Source organism: Watersipora subatra, chromosome 4, assembly GCF_963576615.1.
Source record: "Watersipora subatra chromosome 4, tzWatSuba1.1, whole genome shotgun sequence".
Classification (NCBI taxonomy): Eukaryota; Metazoa; Bryozoa; class Gymnolaemata; order Cheilostomatida; family Watersiporidae; genus Watersipora; species Watersipora subatra.
The window spans coordinates 64,146,191-64,156,514 of NC_088711.1; the positions used below are offsets into that span (position 1 = coordinate 64,146,191).

Genomic DNA, 10,324 nt, shown 5'->3' on the forward strand with positions numbered 1-10,324 from the left:
CATAGCAATTTTTCTAAGTCACATGACAAAAGTATTACTACAGACTCACCTGATGATAATGAAGCTGACAAGACGAGGGAAGAAGACTGTAAAACTTCAGTCACCCCAAATCATAGGAACGTAAGATCCAGGGAGCCACTTCTGAAAAAGAAAGTGAATCCCACATACAATCTGATAATGAAACTGACAATTCACAGACACAAATAAAATTCCTGAGGATGACAACTCTACACTCGAACAAGTTGAAAAGCCTAATCAACAAGGCGAACGAGAGAGAAATGGTAGCTTCGAATTTCGGAGAAAACCGAAGCCCAAGCAGAAAAAATATTTCAATACTACGGATAGTTCTTTTTTCACTCACCCAATTTAAAGGATGACGACCACACACCCACCAAAACACTGAACTACACGAACACAGGAAGAAGACGTAAGTTAAAATGAAAAAACTCAACATTCATTTTTTACAATAACAGTATAACTAAATCAAAATAACGATAACTGCAACAAACGCCAACAAACGCCAACAAACTCTTGAGGATCTTACCTAAGTGATCAGACCCTAGAACACCAAATAAGCATACACCAGTAAGCCTATGTTATGAAATCACATACCGATGGAACTACCAAAACTAAAGAAAAATTGAGAAACGCCCATTAACCGATAACGGTAGGCAAGTGGGACGTTGTCTCAAAAGTGTCGCGAAAGTATGTTTCCAGCTCCGAGAGATGATAATAAACTCGGATAAAGAAGATCAACATGACACGCCTGAAGTTTTCATTTTTGTTACGACTTTCTATTTTTCAGGAAAAGGCAGGCTATCAATAAAACAGACGTTTTAGAATTTTCTTTTTGTAGGTAGCCTTTAAAAATGTCTCTTTTAATTCCGAGCCGATCATACTCTAACATGTTTTTCTGTAATTTTAGATTTCCCAGAGGCACGCCACATTTAATTGCAATGTTATATGAAGTTTCTATTTCAAGATTTTAATCCACCTACAAACATCAACACTACCAATCACAGCTTACCACCACCTACCCGTACAACCGATCACCCATACGCACCGACAAATGGTAGGACCCATTCACTTTACCAAGGGAGGCGCAATACAAATCGTATGACATTAACACACCACCTCTAAACTGACAGCAGACAATTGCCTAAACTGCATGGCTAACTAGCCACCATGTCCTTACACTGCATTTCATCAATGTCTCATTGTTGCTGTTTAAAACTCACCAAATTTTTTTTATTATAGTGTTCGACTTGTTTTACAAAATATTGTAATTTTAAATTTAAACCTTTGCTAAAGTTCTATGCTATTTTATTCCCTTTACACTCTTACACTAGCCCAGCCTTACCGTACACCATCGACACCGATATAAGGACATATCGTTCTTAAACAGCGGAGGAAAATGTTGTATGGAAAAACAAGCGAATCCAGATGCCAACAGGATACACCCCTTACATAACCAGAGATGTACGCAATATTCGTCTAACAGAACGATTGGTACCATAAGGAAAAGATAGTTATATACATATCTACCATCAGATTAGAACCTCTGTATGGAAGTAATTGACATGCCAAAATTAGCCAGGGGCCACTGAAGACACTTACACGTATTGGATACTGCCCCTACATGATGACAGTAACAAGAACTTATAATCCCCCTCCCTAATCCGTTGTTTTTCTTTTGGCGCACACAAGCACCAGCCTTCCTTGCAGAAAGCAAAACATCCCATCACGGCATCACCTTCTATTCGACCCGCATCTAACAGATGACATCCCAGAGACAGTGTCCACTCACATACTAAACCGCCACCTACATCTAGATATCAGCTTAAATACCCAGACATGTGCTCACAGGCCATGAGAGACACATATAAAAGAGGACAGTTACAATTGTTCAACCTTTTTTGCATTAGCCTTATCATAGACATAGAGGCAGACATCATAGAATATCAACATATCATAGACAATCATAGACATCATAGAGGCAGCTGTTTAGTGTAAGGGTATACTTATTACTTGAGTTTGTACTATTGTTATTATTCTATTCATTCCAAAATTGTGTTAATTGTGTAATTAATGTGTTGGTTTTAAGAATAAAATACGTCTTTGATACCAAACACTATCTTGGGATTGGTGTAGCTAAGGTTGCATTAAGATCTATACTGAACCTCACAGACTAAGCCTGTAACACTTAACCGTCTCAGTAAGATTAATATACCACAGAAATAATTAATCATTCATTCATAACATAGTCAGGTGTGCAGGAATAATCAATCATTGGCGTTTTATAGTTGTCAGCGTGTAAGAGATTTCATTGAATTAACCACACAACAGCTGGAAAAAGACATGTACACTATCTAATCCTTCACTCAACATAATGTAGAATAGAGCAGTATAAATTAGTCTGACTTCAGCTTTAGGTATGTAAATTTCAATATCTATATATATGCAAATTTATGTTTGCATATATATGTATATATGCATATATATTATATGTATATATGCATATATATTATATATATATATATGCAAATCTAGATATATGCAAATATACATATATAATGAATTCGCTGATGGGGGCAACCCTACACATGAACAAGTTAACAAGCTTAAGCAATAAGTTGAACAAGGGAGAAATATTAGGTTCGAACTTTGGAGAACTTTGGAAGTTTAAACAGAAAGAAGATTTTCAATACTATGGATACTTTTCCATTTTCACTCACCTAAATTCAAAGGATGATGACCACACACAATAGAACACTAGACTAGACTAACACAGGAAAAATACCTAATTTATAATGGAAAACTTGTTTGTGGCCATCTGACCATGTCTCAAATAACTTGTTAATGTGGGGGCTGTCATTAAGGCGGGCCCTTCCTTGTAAGAAATTCTTCCAAATATATGTTTATATATATATACATATATAGATATATATATATAGATTTATAATAGATATATAAATATATATAAATACAGTGAGCTTGTGAAACTAAAATCAGAGTGCTCAATGCATAAAGCAGAGCTGAAACTAAAATATTACAGGAAAAACATGTGTCTGAGTTCAAATCAATTTATTACTAAATAGTTTCATGCCTCTGCGAGGCAACTATCAGATAAAATGACTTTGCTCAATAAAAGCTGTAAATATACACAGGGTGTGGTCACAAGCATACAGATTAAAACTAAAGCTGAATCAGGCAGATAAGTTGGTAAGAGCTAAGCGTGTATTTGACCGCGTGTCTACATGTAGAGACAAGTTCTTTTCGCTTATTTAGAGACGACATGTCAGGCTTGCAGAATATGAAAAACTTCTCCCATATACATACAGTCATGTGCAGAAGTTTGGAGCCATCCCTAAAATATTTACATCTGTTTACATTTACATCTTCCTACGGTAGATGGTTGCCCTTTAATATTGCTTGTGTCCTGCCAGTCTCTGATCGGTCCATTGCTAGACTTTTTGCAGTCTATCAAGGAAATAAGCACTGGAGTTCTGTCTTCTCCACAAGCCTTCTTTTTGGGTGATCAGAGAGTGGTTTTTCTTCAGTACTATCAGTCTCGTAGAATCTTTGAATGACACCAGACACTTTTTTTAACAACCAACTCTTTTGGCAATTTCTCGCATAGAAACTCCATGTTTATGAAGGCAAATAATGGTTGCTCGCTGTTCTGCGGTAGTTTTTATAGTGAGGATGGTACTAATTAAAATATTGTACAACGAATGCACAGAACAGTAAAAATTCTTACTTTAATATCCTTAGGTACACAAAATATGCAAAAGTTCCAAGATTTTGAAACAATGGCTTCAAGAAATTGAATTATGATAATTACTTTTACTCGCTTCCTATTATTATTAAATACTAAACTTATTTGAGTGAGAGTGTCATGTCCTTTAGGAAATTACACAAGTGAAGTAAATTGTCTAATTATGTTTTAACCATCATGTAGAGGAGACTGTGAGGATTAAAATTATACTTTGTTTTGTTTAGTTCAGTTCTCAGCTTTCTCGCCTCGTTTCGAAAGGATGCAGTATGATTGTTGTATCGGGTCTTAAACTGACCTTCTGTTAGTCCTACATAAGTTTTATCAGTATTTACTGCTGTTACTGTGGCTTGATATATGCAAGATGATGTTAGGCATTTCTCATTGAGTGGGCAGTTAGCTTTGACTCTGCAGTTGCACTGTCTGATGTGATGGTCGTTGTTGTTAATTGACAATAGTCGGGAGTTGTGTGCATTTATAATAGAATTCATTTATGTGTGCACACATAATTGAAGAACAATACGATCCTACACAATTTTTAGTACGTGAGCGTTATAAATTCTGGAGTAGGCCTACTAAGGAAAAGAGAACCTAGAAAAACTATTCATGAATTAGCGAATATAAATAGACAGAAAGCGATTACTTGTGACTTTCCTAATATTAATGATCCATTAGATGAAGCTATGAGAACAGGGTTTGCCTGCTCAGTAAATAATGAAGCAGTTCTCAAAGCACTGTTCAAAGTAAAAAAAACAGCTATCTTTTAAAAGAGCTTTTGAAATTGCAACAGAAACAGAAGATGCAGCCAAGAGAACTAAAGACACTGTATATGGAGAACAACAGGGAATCAACAAGGTACAACCAGATCATAGTACTAAGACACCAACAGGAACTTCAAACTACAAAGAAACAAGACAGGCAACTTTCAGTTGCTACAGATGCAATAAACTACCCATACTGCTAAGGAATGTCCTTAAAGATCTGCGACATGTAACTTTTGCCAGAAATTAGGACTTCTAGAAGTTGCCTGCCAAAAAAAGCAACTACTAATAAAAAGCCTATAGCACAAAAATCTACACCAAAACAACAGCTTAAGACTGTCCGAAGAATACTTACGGAAAGCTTCAAAAGAATATTGAAATAGAAGAACAGATCATAGAGATGGAGTTAGATATAGGAGATTTATTACTGAGGAAGTCTGATGTAAATTTAAAAAACCTGTACTCTCTACAACTAAAAACTACGAATCTGCTTCAAAACATCCGATTAAAGTAATTGGACAGTGTCAGCTGAATACTAAAACCGTAAAGGGAAATCATATTGCTTTGAACTTTGTAGTTAGCTGGGTTCCAAATCTCAATCTTATAGGAAGAGGAGCAATCAAACTATTAGGAATATCAATAGAAAATCTGCTCATCCAACAAACTACTACGAATTGTAAAGTATTAGACCAGGAAACAGCTGACAAAAGACTATAGCAATCTTGCAAGCAACTCTGCAATGAGTCTCCTGATCTATTTAACAACGGTTTAGACTGTCTAAAAGATTACGAGCTAGAAATAAAATTTAAAACAGATGCAAAACCAGTGTTTCACAAACTCCGGCCTGTTCCATTTGCTATTCAAGATTAATTAAATCTAGACTACAAAACTGGAATTCAAAAAGGAATTTGGAAGCCAGTACAGTTTAATCAATATGGTACGCCTGTAGTTCCGGTCGAGAAAGCACATTTTTCTAACAGTCATCAAAGATCAATCAGAGTATGTGGAGACTACTCACAAACAGTCAATCCACAATTAGAGACTCACTGACAGCCTACACCTTTATCCGAAGATCTGATGAACAAGTTAGGAAGAAGGCACGGATACACTAAAATTGATCTAGCTGATGCACACAACCAAATCCCACCATGACCAAACAGTCAGAAAAAGCTTGCTCTTACCAATCAAAAAGGAGTACTACTACTGTAACAGAGGAGACTTCTGTCTGGAAACTGTTCAACACCTGGATATTTCCAGGAAATAATGGAACAAATGACAGCTGATCTACTAGACATAGCCGTATATTTAGATGATATACTGGTTAGTGGTACTGATGCTACAAGTCATTTACATAATTTGCGACAATTACTTACAAGACTGAATGAGAAAGGTTTACGATGTCATAAAGTGATTATTATTGTTACAGTGATTATGGACCAGATAGTCTACTCAGATCATCCAGAAGGAGACAGCGCACACAATTCTATTTGTAATGTTTCATCTGTTCATTTTTACCTCCAGACTAGTGAGGAGGTGATAAATTGCTATGATAGAAAAACTTAGGTCAAGCTAACTTCGCACTAGATATCTCATAAAACTTATGCTTTGTTTAGCTATATTTATTAAACGGCCATAGCTAGTGGTTATATAAACTAGGTTTTGAAGGCAACAGTTCATTACATACTATGGGAGTGAATAAACCACATTTGTTATAGCTTGGGTTATTATTCATACAGGTAACTATTATTACTGTTATACTTTAATTGTTGTATCTACATGTTAATTCATTACATACTATGAAACTGAACAAACCACATTTGTTATAGCATGTGTTATTATTTATAGAAAAAATAACAGTGTGCTTATTACATACGTCAAAATACTCAAGACACCAAAATGCTAATCGGCAAAAATATTTTCACAATGCCTAAAAGAGCCTTGATGACCGATTTCTCTCAGTTCAGCAGTGTGTAAAACGGTAAAAATTTTCCTTTAAAGTTAGCAGCAAAATTGGAGTTCTAATCACTTCACACAGAAGGTCAGACATCTTCCCTAAACTATGAAGCTATATGATCTTACTTGATTATCCATAAGCCAGTTGCTCCTCTTCCGTGAGCCGTGCCCAGAATAATCCCGCTCTTGTCGTAGCCTCCGGTCCTTCCTTTTCTCCAGTCGATCTTCTACCAGAAACCTCCCCGTCTTTCTTTTGTCCTTGATCTCCGCCCGTGATGTCGTGAATACAGATTGTAATTCCTGTTCAGTATTCCCTTACACCTTCCCCTCAAGATTTATGCAAATCTTTAAAGACTTCGCCACATCATGGAGAAAAACAAAACTCGAAATTAGTAGAATAACAATGTTAACCCCATAAAAGTCAGTGAGCATTGAGACAGACTATATTTACAAAACAAAGAATACCCCATTACAGGTTGAGTTTATCTGGAGGTTTTACAACTCTCCCGGCCCCTGTCTGATGGGTCTGTACACTCTGACGATGAGTATTAGAGGAGACGAGTGCTGGCTAAGAGTGAAGGCTGAGACCGGTTGATCCCTTACCCTCTTTGCACTTTTTAGTGGGAGCCGCAGTCGATGCCTGCAGAGAACAACCGCTTTTCAAGGGAGGTGACCACTTAACGGTCCTATTCACTAAAGGAGTCTGAAACTGCAGAGGTGCGGAAGCAGGTACATCCGGCACAGGCAACTGCCGAGGTCCGGTCTATGTCGAGCTCTCTCTCCTAGGTAACATGGTTACCTGACTGGTGCTCGCTTCAGTTCTAGTGTTCCATGTAGGATGAAAGCTGTCTTCTCTTGATATACATCTCACATCAGATGGGAACGACTCAATGGGTTTATCGACCTGCACTAGTTTTCGGTTCCTGCGCAGCATGGCTCCATTTTCAGCCTTCAACGCAGCTTCTCTGTCAAAGGACGCCATCACAACAGCTCTCAACAGTTTGGCTGAGGGGTCGTTGAGACCCACCCGAGTTCCGACAGGCACATGGTCTTGTTCAACCACCCTGTGCCGTTGATTGAAGGTATGAGCCTGCCTACCTCTGTAGTCAGCTTCATAAAGGCGAAACTTCTTTACATCTACTGGACTGTTGATGAAATAGCCCATTGAATTCAACCCTCTTCCCATGAGCAGCTGGGCAGGGGTATAGCCATTCTGCAAAGGACTGTCATTATAGCACGTAATAGCAGATTCAATCTCAACATTTTTTACCACAAGCTTCTTGAATGTTTGCACTACTCTTTCTGCATGACCATTTTCTTGGGGGTTTCTTGGGGAACTGGTTCGACAAATAGTGTTCCATTTCTTCATTAGTTGAGCGAACTTTTCAGAAATGAATTGTAGACCGTTGTCTGTTACAATGATGTGAGGTACCCCTAATGTACATATGACCTTGTTGACAACTCCACACATCTCTGCAGCAGTGGCTCGGGGAAACTTTTCAGCGATCATGAACCGGCTATAATATTCACTAATAACCAAATACTCATCGTCTCTCTCATCAACGGTGCAGAACTCCATTGCAAGCTGCCACCAGGGTCTCTCTAGGAGAGGAGTAGGGATCAATGGCTCAGTGGGTACTTTCCTAAAGCGAATGCATGTGTTGCAGCACTTAACTATTTCTCTGATGTCCTGAGACATCCCTGGCCCCCAAATCACACTTTGGGCTCTTCTGAGGCAGTGGCTCTCACCCAGATGCCCACTATGAATGTCCTGCAGAACCCTTTCTCGTTCACTCAAGGGAATATACAATCTGTTGTAATAAAACAGCAATCCTCCCACAACAGTCACTTCCTCTTTGAACGGATTGTACTTTTTCAGACATTGAGGCAGATCACGGTAGTTTGGCCAACCCTCTTGAATATACCTCATTAATTGATTAGCTGTGGGGTCTGTTGAAAGGGAAATTTTGAGTAGCTCTCATTTGGCTCGAGATATCGGGAGCTCTTCCATCATTTTCTGAATGAGTAAAGGCTCCAGTTCTGACACTTTTTCTGTTCCTGCTTGGGCTCTGCTCAAAGCATCGGCAACTATCAACTTCTCTCCAGGGATGTATGTGACATCATACGAAAACCGCATCATGCGCAAGCGATATCTCTGAACACGAATGGGGAGTTTAAACAGTTTTTTCTCCGCCATAATCGATACCAGAGGTTTGTAGTCAGTTTCAATTTTGAAGTCGCGGCCAGCTAAATAGTAGTAGAACTTTTCTGCTGCCCAACACATGGCCAGAGCCTTCTTTTCTATTTGAGCATACTGATTTTCTGTGTCCGTAAGGGCCCGCGACGCCAATGTTATAGGCTTAAAGCCATCAGCAGTTTTTTTGGAAAATTGCTGCTCCTAAACTATAGGAGGAAGCATCGGTGGAAAGCCACATCTCGGCTTCCATATCAAATGGGACTAGCACCGAAAAAGAAGAGATCTTTTGCTTCAGCACCTCGAACTCTTTGGTCATTTCAGCTGTCCAATACCAATCGTTATCTTTCAGCTTGAGGAGAGATCTCATCTTGATGGTGTCATCTGCTAGGGTAGACATAAACTTACCAAGATAATTGACCATCCCAAGGAATCTCTTTAAGCCTTTTCTGTTTTTTGGATCGGGAAATCTTGTATGGCTGATACTTTTTCTGGATCTGCGTGTATCCCTGATTTGTCTATTACATGACCCAAAAAGGCGACACAAGTCCGAGAGAACTCACACTGTTCTTCATTTAGAGTAATGCCTGCAGACACCAGACGTGATAAGACTTCTTTCACTTTACTGATGTGTTCATCTTCAGTCTCTGTATAGATTAAGATGTCATCCATTTGACACAACACACCTTCAATGCCCTCCAGAGCCTTCTGCATCTCCCTTTGAAATATTTTGGGAGCCGATGAAATGTCAAATGGTAAACGCTTGCAGAAAAACCTACCAAACGGTGTGGTAAAAGTAGTCAGTTTTTGCGAACTTTCATCCAACCAAAGCTGCCAGTACCCGCTGTTTGCATTTAATTTTGAGAATACTTGTGACTTACCCAGACTGGCTATTGTCTCATCAGTAGATAGAAGTGGGTGGTAAGCCCTTTTTACTGCTTTATTTAGGCGGGTAAAATCTATGCATACTCTGATCTTCCCATCTTTCTTGGGCACCATTATACAAGGAGCGCACCAGTCTGTGGGCTCCTCTATCCTCTGGATAACTTCAATCTTCTCAATCCGGTGAAGCGCTTCCTGTAAAGGCCGACGCCGAGCTGCAGCTATTCATCTGGGAGTAGATTGAGCAAAAGGAGTTCTTTCATCTTTCAGCTGAATATGAGCTCTAGATCTCATGGTACCCAAGCCTGAGAACAATGACGGAAACATCTCTCTCCAACTTGTTGAAGAGCCTTCTGCGATTTCAGACACTTTGAGAATGCTCAGCTGTTTGATGGCTGGCTTGCCTTACAGGGGACTAGCAAGCCCTTCAACAACGTAAACCCTTTCTTTGTGGCGTGTTCCTTCATGAGATAGTTCTATGATAGCCACTCCAGGTACTGTAAGCTTAGTGTTTCTAGCGCCGAACAATTCTCGAGTAGTAGGTGCCCATTTCAAACCAAGAGCATCGCAGACACTAATTGGTATAGCAGAAACTGCAGCACCCGAGTCTACTTTAAATCTCACATTTCTTGAGTTCACCTGTAACTCTATGTACCAGGCATTTTCTGTTTCTGAGATGGTGTCAATGGTGTCAATGTGGTTTATGCGTCTTAGTCAATGGTAACTTTCTAGAAACAAACTATCTACTCCATCGTCATT

The 10,324-nt window shown here is 38.9% G+C and overlaps 1 protein-coding gene across 5 annotated transcripts in view; it reads left to right on the forward strand.

Annotated features, from left to right (window-relative positions):
• The window catches only part of LOC137393463 (uncharacterized), a 96,823-nt gene extending 94,703 nt beyond the window's left edge, over positions 1-2,120 (forward strand). For 4 of the 5 annotated variants that reach the window (XM_068080029.1, XM_068080034.1, XM_068080032.1 and 1 more), the window contains one exon: positions 926-2,120. The gene's annotated coding sequence lies outside the window, so the exon portion shown is untranslated. The remainder of the gene's footprint in view (positions 1-925) is intronic. The other variant, XM_068080033.1, reaches the window with a different exon arrangement.
• Positions 2,121-10,324: the final 8,204 nt, after the last annotated feature.